Source organism: Oncorhynchus keta, chromosome 24 (genome assembly GCF_023373465.1).
Source record: "Oncorhynchus keta strain PuntledgeMale-10-30-2019 chromosome 24, Oket_V2, whole genome shotgun sequence".
NCBI lineage: Eukaryota > Metazoa > Chordata > Actinopteri > Salmoniformes > Salmonidae > Oncorhynchus > Oncorhynchus keta.
In genome coordinates, this window is record NC_068444.1 from 46,435,497 (window position 1) to 46,452,585 (window position 17,089).

The following is a 17,089-nucleotide window of genomic DNA, read 5'->3' on the forward strand; positions in this document are numbered from 1 at the left end:
ATGAGATTCTAGAATCTATCCAGTCAAGGAATAAGGCCTTTAAAAACTCTCAAGAGCAGCATGATTTTCTCCTATATAAACGTCACAGAAATGAAGCACAGAGCAGGATGGATGAAGCACAGAGCAGGATGGATGAAGCACAGAGCAGGATGGATGAAGCACAGAGCAGGATGGATGAAGCTAAGAGGGGTTACTTCGCTGAGAAGATGATTGAGAACAAAAATTACCCTAAAAAGCTTTGGAAATCATTTAAGGAACTAGGCTGTAGTAGTACTACCAAAAACAAACTAAACAGTATTGGACTGAACATCAGGGGGAGATGGTATATGAAAAGCAGAGGTTGCCAATGAATTTGACTCCTTTTTTACTTCTGTTGCCAGCAAGCTGATGAGCAAGCTGCCCACCAGTTCTGGTTTGTATGGAAGAAACCAAGTCAGTAAGTATTATGTAGGGGTTCAGCCAAACTCTTTTTCTTTTGCAAAGGCAGCAACAGCCAAAATAGTCCGTATGCTGGCAGAGTTTAAATGCTCCAAAGCCACAGGCCTCGCACGGTTTCTTATAGATTCTGCTGAGCAAATTGGCTCTTGTATTACGCATATTGTTAATCTCTCTTGAACAAGGCACCTTTCCCAGGGACATTAAACAAGCTAAAGTTATACCTCTGTATAAGAAGGAGATAAAGTTTGACCCTGGGCCTGTATCTATCCTCTGTGTAACATCAAATATCCTGGAGAGAGTTGTACATGAGCAAATGAATGAATATGTTAACAAACAGGGTCTAATGTATGATTTTCAGTCAGGTTTTAGAAAAACATACTCCACTGATTCATGTCTACTTTACTTGGCGGACATCATCAGGAAAGAGATTGATGAGGGAAATCTGTGTGGAATGGTACTGCTTGACCTACAGTTAACCACTGTCTCCTAATCTCCAAACTGAAGGCACTGAGGTTAAGCAGTATCCCTCTAGGCTGGGTAAAGTCCTATTTATCAGGAAGGGAGCAAGTAGTAGAGGTTAATGGTTCACTGTCTCAGGCAAAACCAATGAGTTGTGGCGTTCCGCAGGGGAGCGTGCTTGGGCCTCTGCTGTTTTTATTGTATATTAACGATATGAAAGATGCTTGTTCTTGCTGCCTTTTTCTTTATGCGGATGACTCTCCACTTCTGGTGTCTCACAAAAGTAAAACTGTGTTGGAGAGCATACTTAGCTTATTATCTCCTTGTAATTTGTTAATGTGCTATCTCTGCACTTAGGGAAAACTGAAGCAAATATTTTTGGATCCAGACCTAAATTGAGTAGGTCCTCTGAAATTAGTGTGGAATTAGGGGGCGAGGTGCTGACTCCTAAAACCTCTGTTAGCTACTTGGGATGTATCCTTGATGGAAGCTTGGGAGGTGTGAGCATGGCCATTAAAGTGCTAAGGATGATTAAAACCAGGACTAAGTTTTTGGCTAGAAAGTCCAAGCTGCTTGATAAGGACTCCATGAAAGTGCTAGCTACCGCCCTCAATCAATGCCATTTTGACGATGCCAGTACTTCCTGGTTTGGGGGTTTATCTAAACTTATGAAGGGGAAGCTGCACATAGCCTAGAATAAGTATTGAAGGTGAGTCCACATACTCACATAGGCAGGAGCTGCTTTCAGAAACTAAACTGGCTGCCTGTTGAGCCTAGGGTGTCCCAGATTAGACTAGGTTTGTTTACAGGAGTATTTATGGTCCCGCGCCCAGAAATCCAAGTGATTAACTTTCCTTGTGTTAGGGATGCACACAATCACAGCATCAGATCAGGTGTTGCTGATGTGTGCTTATACAGGTTCAGGATTAATGCTGGGAAAGGTACTTTCTTGTATACTGGAACCTCAGAATGGAATGAGTTGCCAATGCCCATAAAAACAACGTCCTCTCTGGACAGCCTTAAAACTGTAAGAACCCTTTCCACAGAACCCAAAACGGTTCTACCTGGGAACAAAAAAGGGTTCTTCAAAGGGTTTTCCTAATTTTATTTATTTAACCAGGAAAAGCCCATTGAGACCCAGAGTCTCTTTTTCAAGCGAGACCTGGCAAAGAAGGCAGCAACAATCAATACATTACAGAATTAAAACACACACCAATACAATACAATACAACATGATCCAGCCTAAAATAAGCATTTACACTACACTCTGTAGCAGGGTCTTCCTTCAAAAATCATATGGGGACAGCCAAAGAACCCTGCAAGGTTCTAGATAACACCTTTATTTCTAGGATTGTACTGTACACAAAGTACTACCTACTCAACAATGTGCATTCCAATGCAGTATATCATTTTCCAAATATACACCAGGTAGCATCTAAATGATCTTACCTTTTCTGTGTGTCCTTTTAAATGTCCTTTAACTGTGGGTTTCAAAGTAATTCTGAGTATCAAGCCTGCGTCAGTGAACTGCCACCATTCTCTCTCCTCTCCTCCCTACCACCATGGCATTGTTCTCTCAGTCACACCTTAAGTTATGTAAAACCGGTCAAACGAGTCCGTCCTAATGGTCGCTCGCTTTCAGTCGGACATGTGCATACATCCATATAGGAACTGAGAATGGATGACCGTGATGCACAGAGGTAAAGAACGTAAAAGTAATCCACGGCTGTGGGACATTTCTACTTCCTTAAAAGTATCTATTGTCTTTTAAATCTCTCTGTGTATGTGTCTGTCTGCAGGTGCATTCTGGCAGACGAGTAAAAGAAGGGATTTTTTTTATTTGCATTTAAAAACAATTTGTATTGCCAATGTAGAAAAGTCTGTATACATATAGTAAGTACATAAATAGACAATGATAACATATGTGTAATGCTTCAGGTGTCGTAGGTGTGTGGAGTCAAACGCAGGAGACAGTGAGTGCAAAGCTGTGCGTCTTTTAATAGCACCAACGCACCACAGGGTGCTCACAATAGTAACGGCCCCAAACACAGGGAATGAGAATGTACAACTGAAAAGTAACGACCAGGCACTAACACGTACCTCTACAACAGAGCCGAAGGTTACACTGAAATAATCCCGCACAACAACCAGGCGGGCCGGCTGTCTAATAAAGACAAACTAATTAACTAATTACACATGAACAGGTGCTACCACTAAACATACAATTAGGGAGAGGAAAAACAATCAGTGGCAGCTAATAGGCCGGTGATGACGACCGCCGAGCGCCACCCGCCCGGGAAGGGGAAACACCCTCGGTCGGACTCGTGACAGTACCCCCTCTTGACGCGCGGCTCCCGCAGCGCCGACACCGGCCTCGAGGTCGCCCGGAGGACGAGGTGCAGGGCGATCCGGATGGAGGCGATGGAAATCCCTCAACATGGATGGATCCAAGATGTCCCTCACCGGTACCCAGCACCTCTCCTCCGGACCGTACCCCTCCCAGTCCACGAGGTACTGCAGGCCCCTCACCCGGCGTCTTGAGTCCAGAATGGCCCGGATCGTGTACGCCGGGGTCCCCTCGATGTCCAGAGGGGGGAGGGACCTCCGGTACCTCACTGTCCTGCAGGGGACCAGCTACCACCGGCCTGAGGAGAGACACATGAAACGAGGGGTTAATACGATAATAGGAAGGGAGTTGTAATCGATAACACACCTCGTTTATTCTCCTCAGGACTTTAAAGGGCCCTACACACTGCGGACCCAGCTTCCGGCAGGGCAAGCGGAGAGGTAGGTTTCGGGTCGAGAGCCAGACCCTGTCCCCGGTACAAACACGGGGGGCCTCACTGCGGTGGCGGTCAGCACTCCTCTTCTGCCGTCCACTCGCTTGTCGTAGAGATTCCTGGACGGCCCTCCAGGTCTCCTTGGAGCGCTGTACCCATTCCTCCACCGCAGGAGCCTCGGTCTGGCTCGGATGCCATGGTGCCAGGACCGGCTGGTATCCCAACACACACTGAAAAGGGGACACGTTAGTAGAGGAGTGGCGTAGTGAGTTCTGAGCCATTTCAGCCCAGGGAATGTATCGTGCCCACTCCCCTGGCCGATCCTGGCAATACGACCGCAGAAACCTACCCACCTCCTGGTTCATTCTCTCCACCTGCCCATTACTCTCGGGGTGATAACCGGAGGTCAGGCTGACAGAGACCTCCAAGCGTTCCATGAACGCTCTCCATACCCGAGACGTGAATTGGGGGCCCCGATCAGAAACGATGTCCTCCGGCACCCCGTAGTGCCGAAAGACATGGGTAAATAATGCCTCCGCAGTCTGCAGGGCTGTAGGGATACCGGGCAACGGGAGGAGACGGCAGGACTTAGAAAACCGATCCACAATCACTAGAACCGCAGTGTTCCCCTGAGACGGCGGAAGATCGGTCAGGAAATCTATGGACAGATGTGACCATGGCCGCTGTGGAACGGGGAGGGGTTGTAGCTTCCCTCTAGGAAGGTGCCTAGGAGCCTTACTCTGAGCGCACACTGAGCAAGAGGAGACATAACCCTTAACGTCCTTAACCAACGTAGGCCACCAATACCTCCCCTGAAGGCTCCCCACTGTCCTCGTCACCCCAGGGTGACCCGAGGAGGGTAGGACGTGAGCCCACCGAATCAGCTTGTCCCGAACATCAAGCGGCACGTACCTTCGCCCCGCTGGACACTGAGGAGGCGCGGGTTCAGCCCGTAACGCCCGCTCGATGTCCGAGTCCACCTCCCATACCACTGGGGCTACCAGCTTAGAGGCGGGAAGGATGGGAGTAGGTTCGGTGGACCCATCCTCGGTGTCGTAAAGGCGGGACAGTGCGTCAGCCTTCACGTTCTGGGAGCCCGGTCTATAAGACAAAGTAAACCGGAACCGGGTGAAGAATATGGCCCACCTTGCCTGACGTGGGTTAAGTCTCCTTGCAGCCCGAATATACTCCAGATTCTGGTGGTCGGTCCAGATGAGAAAAGGGTGCTTAGCCCCTCAAGCCAGTGTCTCCACACCTTCAGAGCTCTAACCACCGCTAGCAACTCCCGGTCCCCCACATCATAGTTACGCTCCGCTGGGCTGAGCTTCCTTGAGAAGAAAGCGCAGGGGCGGAGTTTTGGTGGCGTACCCGAGCGCTGTGATAGCACGGCACCCACCCCAGTCTCGGACGCGTCCACCTCCACTATGAATGCTAGAGAGGGATCCGGATGCGCCAACACGGGCGCATAATATAATAATAATAATAATATAAGTGAACAGCGCCTTCAACTTGTTGAATGCTCTGTCCGCCTGTGCTGACCACTGCAATCGCACCGGGCCCCCTCAGCAGTGAGGTAATGGGAGCCGCTATCTGGCCAAAACCCGGATAAACCTCCGGTAGTAGTTGGCAAAACCCAAAAACCGCTGCACCTCCTTTACCGTGGTTGGAGTCGGCCAATTACGCACGGCCCTAATGCGGTCACCCTCCATCACCACCCCGAGGTGGAAATGCGATATCCCAGAAAAGAGACGGCTCGTTTAGAGAACACGCATTTCTCAGCCTTGACGTATAGGTCATGCTCCAGCAGTCTACCAAGCACTTTGCGCACCAGAGACACATGCGCGGTGTGAGTGGCCGAGTAGATCAGAATGTCATCGATATAAACAACCACTCCCTGCCCGCACAGGTCCCTGAGAATCTCGTCTACAAAGGATTGGAAAACGGCTGGAGCATTCTTTAACCCATACGGCATGACGAGGTACTCATAGTGGCCGGATGTAGTACTAAATGCGGTTTTCCACTCGTCTCCCTTCCGAATACGCACCAGACTATACGCGCTCCTGAGATCCAGTTTTGTGAAGAACTGCGCTCCGTGGAACGATTCCACCGCCGTAGCGATGAGAGGTAGAGGGTAACTATACCCCACTGTGATGGCGTTTAGACCTCTATAATCGATACACGGACGCAAACCTCCCTCCTTTTTCCTCACAAAAAAGAAACTCGAGGAGACGGGTGAAATGGAGGGCCGAATGTACCCCTGTCCCAGCGACTCCGTGACATATGTCTCCATTGCCAACGTCTCCTCCTGGGACAGCGGGTACACGTGACTCTTGGGAAGCGCAGCGTCTACCTGGAGATCTATCGTACAATCCCTTCCCGGTCGATAAGGTGGTAATTTAGTCGCTTTCACTTTACTGAAAGCGATTGCCAAATCTGCATACTGGGGGAATGCACACCGTGGAACCCTGGTCTGGACTCTCCACCGACGTGGCACCGATTGGAAACTCCCAAACACCTTCCAGAACACTCCTCTGACCACCCCTGGAGAACCCCTGTCTCCACGAAATTTTAGGATTGTGCCGGGCCAGCCAGGAGTCCCCAGCACCACTGGAAACGCAGGCGAATCAATAATAAAAAAACTGATACGCTCCCTATGATTCCCCTGCGTCACCATGTCCAGTGGGACCGTGGTCTCCCCGACCATCCCTGACCCTAATGGCCGGCTATCTAGGGAGTGCACGGGGAAAGGAGAATCTATTGGCACCAGCGGAACCCCTAACTTAAGGGCGAGTCCGCGATCCATAAAGTTCCCAGCTGCGCCTGAATCGACTAGCGCCCTATGCTGGGAAGAGGGAAAAAAGTGAAGGAAAGAGATTAAGAAAAACATATGGCCAACAAGGGATTCTGGGTGAGTCTGATGCTGACTCACCTGGGGTGACCGAGAAGCGTTCCGCCTGCCATCTCTACGCCCAGACGGACCCCCAGCACCGATCAGACGTGTGTCCTCTCCGACCACAGTTGGTGCAGGGAAGGCCTCCTCCTCCGGTACCCTCGGCGCAGCCCCTCCCAACTCCATCGGAATGGGAGCGGAGGGGCTGGGTGGTGGAACGCACAGGACCCTCTCTGAACGCCCGCGGGCAGCCAGCAGATTGTCCAGTCGAATGGACGTGTCAATCAGCTGATCCAGTGACAGAGTGGTGTCCCGACACGCTAACTCCCGGCGGACGTCCTCTCGGAGACTACACCTGTAGTGGTCCATAAGGGCCCTGTCGTTCCACCCAGATCCGGCTGCCAAGGTCCGGAACTCCAGCGCGTAATCCTGGGCGCTCCTCCTCTCTCCTGCCTGAGATGAAAAAGTCGTTCTCCCACCGCTCGGCCGTCTAGAGGGTGATCAAACACGGCACGGAAGCGGCAGGAAAACTCTGGGTAGTGCTCCCGCGCTGAGTCTGGGCCATTCCAGACTGCGTTCGCCCACTCCAGAGCACGACCCGTGAGGCAGGAGATGAGGACACTCACCCTCTCCGCTCCTGAGGGAGTGGGTCTAACGGTGGCCAGGTATAGCTCCAGCTGAAGCAGAAACCCCTGGCAACCCGCCGCCGCTCCATCATAAGCCCTCGGTAGCGTCAGACGGAGGGTGCTGGAGTCGAGTGATGGGGAGTCCGGAGCCGGGGTGCCGAAGGTGGAGAGAGGAGACCACTCCTCTCCCATCGGTCCATTCTCTCCATCACTTGATCCATCGCGGATCCGATCCAATGGAGAACGGTGGTGTGGTGGAGAACCCGTTCCTCCATCGATGGGAGAGGGTTGGCTGCTGCTCCTGCTGACTCCATTCAATTTGATTTAAGGTGCGGGATTCTGTAATGCTTCAGGTGTCGTAGGTGTGTGGAGTCAAACGCAGGAGACAGTGAGTGCAAAGCTGTGCGTCTTTAATAGCACCAACGCACCACAGGGTGCTCACAATAGTAACGGCCCCAAACACAGGGAATGAGAATGTACAACGGAAAAGTAACGACCAGGCACTAACACGTACCTCTACAACAGAGCCGAAGGTTACACTGAAATAATCCCGCACAACAACCAGGCGGGCCGGCTGTCTAATAAAGACAAACTAATTAACTAATTACACATGAACAGGTGCTACCACTAAACATACAAGGAGGGAGAGGAAAAACAATCAGTGGCAGCTAATAGGCCGGTGATGACGACCGCCGAGCGCCACCCGCCCGGGAAGGGGAAACACCCTCGGTCGGACTCGTGACAATATGCTAGGGGGTACAACAAATGACAGATTATACAAAGACCTTAAAATAAACACACATATTGATTGTTTTAACAGCTTTCTTATTAGAAGAATGCACTGCTCGAATTCCTTATAGAAAACACGGAAGAGTGGTTTACATTTATGAAGTGGTTTACATTTACATTTATGAATATGAAATTCTGCCATTAGCACAATTAGATTTATGAGGTAAAATTGTTTTTTCTTTATATTTATTATGGTTAAGGAAACCTAGCAGCACATCCTTCCATAAAAAACAGAAGTCATCAAGAATATCAACAATTATAAAATTGTGAATATCTTTCCATAATTGTTTTACATGTAGACAATGCCAAAATAGATGTGAAACTGTTTCTGGATGCTCAACATAAAAAGTGCAATCAATGTTAATGTCATTTTTGAGTTTCTTCAGGTAATGATTCACAGGGTAATACTTATGGATCATTCTGAATGATACCTCTTTGACCTTGTTAACAAGCAAGTATTTGTGTGGTCATAACCAGACTTTTTTCCAACAGATATTGAGTAAAAGAAGGGATTGAAATAGTTTCTCAGTGAGGATAGCGTCACAACGATGGACAGATGAAACAGGATACCTTTCCAACTCATCCGGCATTAAAACAATACATTCAACATTTAGTTTCAGATATTTTTTATTGAACACACACAAGAATGGTGTATAGGTATACAAGACAGGTATACAATTCTTATCTGAACATAAAAGAGCATACAGGAACAACAACACCCAGAGTTCTGGGTGCAAAACAAATAATACAGAACACGACATACAGAACAAGGACACGTAGAAAGAAAGAGGGTAGATGTCACCCCCTCCACTTATTCTCCCTCCTATTTCCCCCAACTGCTCGGGTGGCGGGGCCAGCACATGCTGCCCAAAGGTAGAATATAATATTACAATTGAGAGTGCGTTAATAAGAACAAATTCACAGCACCGACTCGTCCAAGTAGGAGAGGAAAGGCTGCCAGATTTGATCAAATGTTGATAATTTATTGTTCAGAATATATCTAATTATTTCTAAGTGTACAGTGTTTGCCTACATTTTATTATAAATAGCCTTATTGCTATTATAAACTGGTTACCAACGGGGTTAGGGCAGTAAAAATAAATGTTTTGTCATACCCGTGGTATACGGTCTGATATACCATGGATGTCAGCCAATCAGCATTCAGGGCTCGAACCACCCAGTTTATAATGTCAATTAGAAAACAAAATCTGAAGACTAAAGTGCTTTTAAATCAGTAGAATCTTAAAGGTCATATGTACAAGCCCCTTAACCGAAATGTAATTTGTGTTTGTTAATTAATAAGGCATTGTCGTATTGTTCACGCCACACAAACCGATGCTGGCACTAAGACCACACTCAATGAGCTGTATACGGGCCATAAGCAAACAGGAAAACGCTCATCTCCTTTTGGCCGGGGACTTTAATGCAGGGAAACTTAAATCCGTTTTTACCTCATTTCCACCAGCATGTTAAATGTTCAACCAGAGGGAAAAAAACTCTAGACCACCTTTACTCCACACACAGAGAAGTGTACAAAGCTCTCCCTCACCCTCCATTTGGCAAATCTGACCATAATTCTATCCTCCTGATTCCTGCTTACAAGCAAAAACTAAAGCAGGAAGCACCAGTGACTTGGTCAATGAGAAAGTGGTCAGACGAAGCAGATGTTAAACTACAGGACTGTTTTGCTAGCACAGACTGGAATATGTTTCGGGATTTTTTCCGTTGGCATTGAGGAGTACACCACATCAGTCACTATAAGTGTATCGATGACGTCGTCCCTACAGTGACCGTACGTACATACCAGAACCAATGGATTACAGGCAACATCCGCACTGAACTAAAGGGTAGAGCTGCCGCTTTCAAGGAGCGGGACTCTAACTCAGAAGCTTATAAGAAATCCCATTATGCCCTCCAACAAACCATAAAACAGGCAAAGGGTCAATACAGGACTTAGGTTGAATCATACTACACCGGCTCCGACGCTCATCGGGTGTGGCAGGGCTTGCAAACTATTACAGACTACAAAGGGAAGCACAGCCGCGAGCTGAACAGTGACACGAGCCTACCAGACGAGCTAAATTACTTCTATGCTCGCTTCGAGGCAAGTAACACTGAAACATGCATGAGAGCATCAGCTGTTCCAGACGACTGTGTGATCATGCTCTCAGTAGCCAATGTGAGTAAGACCTTTAAACAGGTCAACATTCACAAGGTCACAAGGGCCAGACAGATTACCAGGACGTGTACTCCAAAAATGCGCTGACCAACTGGCAAGTGTCTTCACTGACATTTTCAAACGGTCCCTTACTGAGTCTGTAATACCAACATGTTTCAAGCAGACCACCATAGTCCCTCTGCCCAAGAACACTAAGGTAACCTGCCTAAATGACGACAGACCCGTAGCACTCATGTCTGTAGCCATGAAGTGCTTTGAAAGGCTGGTCATGGCTCACATCAGCATTATTATCCCAGAAACCCACTCCAATTTGCATACCGCCACAACAGATCCACAGATGATGCAATCTCTATTGCACTCAACACTGCCCTCTCCTACGTGGACAAAAGGAACATCTGTGTGAGAATGCTATTAATTGACTACAGCTCAGCGTTCAAGACCATAGTGCCCTCACAGCTCATCACTAAGCTAAGGACCCTGGGACTAAACACCTCCCTCTCCAACTGAATCCTGGACTTCCTGACTGGCCAATCCAGGTGGCAAGGGTAGGTAACAACACATCCGCCACGTTGATCCTCAACACGGCAGCCCCTCGGGTGTGTGCTCAGTCCCCTTCGGTACTCCCTGTTTACTCATGACTGCGTGGCCATGTATGACTCCAACACCATCATCAAGTTTGCCAATGACACAACAGTGGTAGGCCTGATCACCGACAACGATGAGACAGCCTATAGGGAGGAGGTCAGAAACCTGGCTGTGTGGTGCCAGGACAACAACCTCTCCCTCAACGTGATCAAGACAAAGGAGATGATTGTGGACTACAGGAAAAGGAGGACTGAGCACATCCCCATTCTCATCGACGGGGCTGTAATGGAGTAGGTTGAGAGCTTCAAGTTCCTTGGTGTCCATATCACCAAGGAACTATCATGGTCCAAACACACCAAGACAGTCGTGAAGAGGGCACAACAAAACCTATTCCCCCTCAGGAGACGGAAAAGATTAGGCCTGGATCGATAGCTGCACCATCGAGAGTATCCTAACTGGTTGCATCACTGCCTGGTATTTTAACTGCTCGGCCTTGACCGCAAGGCACTACAGAGAGTAGTGTGTACGGCCCAGTACATCACTGGGGCCAAGATTCCTGCCAACCAGGACCTCTATACCAGGTGTCAGAGGAAGGCCCTAAAAATTGTCAAAGACTCCAGCCACCCTAGTCCATAGACTGTTCTCTCTACTACCACACGACAAGCGGTACCGGAGTGCCGAGTCTAGGTCCAAAAGAGCTAATCAAAGAGTTACCCAGACCCCTCTTTTATGCTGCTGCAACTCTCTGTTGATGATCTATGCATAGTCACTTTAACTCTACCTACATGCACATATTACCTCAATTACCTCGACTAACTGGTGCCCCCGCACCTTGACTTTGCCCCGGTACCCCCTGTATATAGCCTCGCTATTGTTATTTTACTGCTGCTGTTTAATTTTTGTACATTAATTTATTATATATTTTTACCTAACACTTCTTTTTCTTAACCAACAATGCTTTAAGAAGTGCTTTAAGAAGTATTAAGGGCTTGCAAGTAAGCATTTCACTGTAAGGTTGTATTCGGGCGCACGTGACAAATAACATTTTATTTGATATAAAGTAACTATTTTGTCCCACTACATCGTATTGTGACCCCACCTGTTGGAGTCACAAATTTCCTCTACCCACTGTCCTATATATACACAGTGCCTTCAGAAAGTATTCATACCCTGTGACTAATTCTACATTTTGTGTTACAGCCAGAATTCAAAATGGATGACATTGATCATTTTTGCAAATTGATTGAAAATGAAATAGCGTGATATCTCGTTTACATAAGTATTCACACCCCTGAGTCAATACATGTCTTGAATCACCTTTGGCCACGATTACAGCTGTGAGTCTTTCTGGGTAAGTGTCTAAGAGCTTTGCACGCCCGGATTGTACAAAATTTGCACATTATTTTTTAAAATTCTTCAAGCTCTGTCAAGTTGGCCACTCAGGAACATTCAATGTCGTCTTGATAGCTAACTCCAATGTATATTTGGCCTTGTCTTTTAGGTTATTGTCCTGCTGAAAGCTGAATTTGTCTCCCAGTGTCTGTTTGAAAGCAGAATGAACCAGATTTAGGATTTTGCCTATTCCGTTTCTTTTTATCCTAAAATAACTCCCTAGTCCTTGCCAATGACAAGCATACCAATAACATGATGCAACCACCACTATACTTGAACATATGAAGAGTGGTACTTGGTAATGTGTTATATAGCATTTGCCCCAAACATAACACTTTGTATTCAGGACACAGTTTTTATTTCTTTGCCACATTTGTAGCGATTTTACTTTTGTGCCTTATTGCCAACAGGATGCATGTTTTGGAATATTGTTATTCTGTACAGGTGTCCTTCTTTTCACTCTGTCAATTAGATTAGTATTGTGGAGTAACTACGATGTTGTTGATCCATTCTCAGTTCTCTCATATCACATGAACTGTTTTAAAGTCCCCACTGTTTCCTTCTTCTCCGGCAACTGAGTTAGGAAGGACGCCTGTATCTTTGTAGTGACTGGGTGTATTGATACGCCATCAAAAGTGTAAATAATAACTTTACCATGCTCAAATGGATATTTAATGTCTGATTTTTTTTTTTTTTTTAATTTACACATCTACCAATAAGTTCCTTTTTTTAGATGCTTTGGAAAACCTCCTTGGCCTTTGTGGACAAATCTGTGTTTTAAATTCGCTGCTTGACTGGGGTAACTTACAGATAGTATTATGTGTGGGTTACAGAGATGATATACTCATTCAAAAATGATGTTAAACACTATTATTGCACACAGAGTCCCATGCAACGTATTATGTGACTTGTTAAGCACATTTTTTTTACCACTGAATGTATTTTGGCTTGTCATAACAGAGGTTGAATACTTATTGACTGAAGACATTTCAGCTTTTCCTTTTTTATTAATTTGTAAACATGTGTATAATAACACATTATTACAATGGTTATATAACAAATTTGAATACGACATAATATAAAAACATTGAAGAAATGTAAAATAATTCTTCAATGTGACTTTTACTTGGAGGTCTGTGTTTTCCTGGAGGTAGAAGGTTTGAGAGAATAGGGTTACTTGATAAAAGTGAAGATCACTGTCAAAGGATGATGAGACTAAAGGCCTTCTTATTCATAAAATCAGCCACTTTGCGACTTTTTTTTGAGTGGATGGTCATGTGGTCAGAACATAATTACCTTGCTTACATTTGCATACATTCACATATACTCAGTGGACCTTTAACTCGGTATACCAACCCCATTCACGAAAATGGTTAGCTCCTACAGACATTAGTCACATGGCAATGGCTTACTATATAAATTAGGCAGACAGGCATCAAGGCATTCAATTACCGTTTGATGGAACGTTACAATGGGCAAAATCAAGTCAAATTTTATTTGTCACATACACATGGTTAGCAGATGTTAATGTGAGTGTAGCGAAATGCTTGTGCTTCTAGTTCCGACAATGCAGTAATAACCAACAAGTAATCTAGCTAACAATTCCTAAACTACTACCTTATAGACACAAGTGTAAGGGGATAAGAATATGTACATAAAGATATATGAGTGAGTGATGGTACAGAGCGGCATAGGCAAGATACAGTAGATGGTATTGAGTGCAGTATATACATATGAGATTAGTATGTAAACAAAGTGGCATAGTTAAAGTGGCTAGTGATACATGTATTGCATAAAGATGCAGTAGATGATATAGAGTACAGTATATACATATGAGATGAATAATGTAGGGTATGTAAACATTATATTAGGTAGCATTGTTTAAAGTGGCTAGTGATATATTTTACATCATTTCCCATCAATTCCCATTATTAAAGTGGCTGGAGTCAGTGTGTTGGCAGCAGCCACTCAATGTTAGTGGTGGCTGTTTAACAGTCTGATGGCCTTGAGATAGAAGCTGTTTTTCAGTCTCTCTGCTCCAGCTTTGCACCTGTACTGACCTCGCCTTCTGGATGATAGCGGGGTGAACAGGCAGTGGCTCAGGTGGTTGTTGTCCTTCATGATCTTTATGGCCTTCCTGTGACATCAGGTGGTGTAGGTGTCCTGGAGGGCAGGTAGTTTGCCCCCGGTGATGCGTTGTGCAGACCTCACTACCCTCTGGAGAGCCTTACGGTTGTGGGCGGAGCAGTTGCCGTACCAGGCGAAGATACAGCCCGACAGGATGCTCTCGATTGTGCATCTGTAGAAGTTTGTGAGTGCTTTTGGTGACAAGCCGAATTTCTTCAGCCTCCTGAGGCTTCACAATGCTGTCTGTGGGGGTGGACAAATTCAGTTTGTCTGTGATGTGTACATCGAGGAACTTAAAACTTACTGCCCTCTCCACGACTGTCCCATCAATGTGGATAGGGGGGTGTTCCCTCTGCTGTTTCCTGAAGTCCACAATCATCTCCTTAGTTTTGTTGACGTTGAGTGTGAGGTTATTTTCCTGACACCACACTCCGAGGGCCCTCACATCCTCCCTGTAGGCCGTCTCGTCGTTCTTGGTAATCAAGCCTACCACTGTTGTGTCGTCCGCAAACTTGATGATTGAGTTGGAGGCGTGCGTGGCCATGCAGTCGTGGGTGAACAGGGAGTACAGGAGAGGGCTCAGAACGCACCCTTGTGGGGCCCCAGTGTTGAGGATCAGCGGGGTGGAAATGTTGTTGCCTACCCTCACCACCTGGGGGCGGCCCGTCAGGAAGTCCAGTTGCACAGGGCGGGGTCGAGACCCAGGTTCTCGAGCTTGATGACGAGCTTGGAGGGCACTATGGTGTTAAATGCCGAGCTGTAGTCGATGAACAGCATTCTCACATAGGTATTCCTCTTGTCCAGATGGGTTAGGGCAGTGTGCAGTGTGGTTGAGATTGCATCGTCCGTGGACCTATTTGGGCGGTAAGCAAATTGGAGTGGGTCTAGGGTGTCAGGTAGGGTGGAGGTGATATGGTTCTGTAGCTCAGTTGGTAGAGCATGGCGCTTGTAACGCCAGGGTAGTGGGTTCGATTCCCGGGACCACCCATACGTAGAATGTATGCACACATGACTGTAAGTCGCTTTGGATAAAAGCGTCTGCTAAATGGCATTTATTATTATTATATATTATGGTCCTTGACTAGTCTCTCAAAGCACTTCATGATGACAGAAGTGAGTGCTACGGGGCGGTAGTCGTTTAGCTCAGTTACCTTAGCTTTCTTGGGAACAGGAACAATGGTGGCCCTCTTGAAGCATGTGGGAACAACAGACTGGGATAGGGATTGATTGAATATGTCCGTAAACACACCAGCCAGCTGGTCTGCGCATGCTCTGAGGGCGTGGCTGGGGATGCCGTCTGGGCCTGCAGCTTTGCGAGGGTTGACACGTTTAAATGTTTTCCTCACGTCGGCTGCAGTGAAGGAGAGTCCGCATGTTTTAGTTGCGGGCCATGTCAGTGGCACTGTATTGTCCTCAAAGCGGGCAAAAAGTTATTTAGTCTGCCTGGGAGCAAGACATCCTGGTCCGTGACTGGGCTGGTTTTATTTTTGTAATCCGTGATTGACTGTAGACCCTGCCACATACCTCTTGTGTCTGAGCCGTTGAATTGAGATTCTACTTTGTCTCTATACTGACGCTTAGCTTGTTTGATTGCCTTGCGGGGGGAATAGTTACACTGTTTGTATTCGGTCATGTTTCCGGTCACCTTGCCCTGATTAAAAGCAGTGGTTCGGGCTTTCAGTTTCACGCGAATGCTGCCATCAATCCACGGTTTCTGGTCTGGGAATGTTTTAATCGTTGCTATGGGAACGACATCTTCAACGCACGTTCTAATAAACTCGCTCACCGAATCAGCGTATTCGTCTGTTGTTGTCTGACGCAATACGAAACATATCCCAGCTTTTCCGAAAGGAGGGCAGGGCAGGGCAGGGCCTTATATGCGTCGCGGAAGTTAGAATACCAGTGATCCAAGGTTTTTCCAGCCCTGGTTGCGCAATTGATATGCTGATAAAATTTAGGGAGTCTTGTTTTCAGATTTGCCTTGTTAAAATCCCCAGCTACAATGAATGCAACCTAAATAAATGGATTCCAGTTTGCAAAGAGTCAAATAAAGTTCGTTCAGAGCCATCGATGTGTCTGCTTGGGGGGGAATATATATGGCTGTGATTATAATCGAAGAGAATTCCCTTGGAAGATAATGCGGTCGACATTTGATTGTGAGGAATTCTTAGTCAGGTGAACAGAAGGACTTGAGTACCTGTATGTTGTTATGATCACGTCACGTTCTTACCAGAAAGATGTTTGTTTCTGTCGGCGCGATGCGTGGAGAAACCCGCTGGCTGCACCGATTCCGATAGCGTCTCTCCAGTGAGCCATGTTTCCGTGAAGCAAAGAACGTTACAGTCTCTGATGTCCCTCTGGAATGCTACCCTTGCTCGGATTTCATCAACCTTGTTGTCAATAGACTGGACATTGGCGAGAAGAATGCTAGGGAGTGGTGCACGATGTGCCCGTCTCCGGAGTCTCCGTTTCCCCCTTTTACGAAGTCGTTGTTTGGGTCGCCGGCTGGGATCCATTCCGTTGTCCTGGGTGAAAGGCAGTACACAGGATCCGCTTCGCGAAAGTCATATTCTTGGTCGTACTGATGGTGAGTTGACGCTGCTCTTATGTTCAGTAGTTCTTCTCGACTGTATGTAATGAAACCTTAGATGACCTGGGGTACTAATGTAAGAAATAACATGTAAAAAAAACTAAAAACTGCATAGTTTCCTAGGAACGCAAAGCGAGGCGGCCATCTCTGTCGGCGCCGGAAGTAACACGAGTGACCTAAGCGACTGAGCGTGATAAAAGCGCCCAAAGTGCGTCGGTTCCAGTATCTCAGAAA

At 46.8% G+C, this 17,089-nt stretch overlaps 1 pseudogene; it reads left to right on the forward strand.

Moving 5' to 3' along the window:
• Positions 1-1,403: 1,403 nt before the first annotated feature.
• Positions 1,404-17,089, forward strand: part of LOC127911477 (sodium-dependent neutral amino acid transporter B(0)AT2-like) — a 37,001-nt pseudogene continuing 21,315 nt past the window's right edge.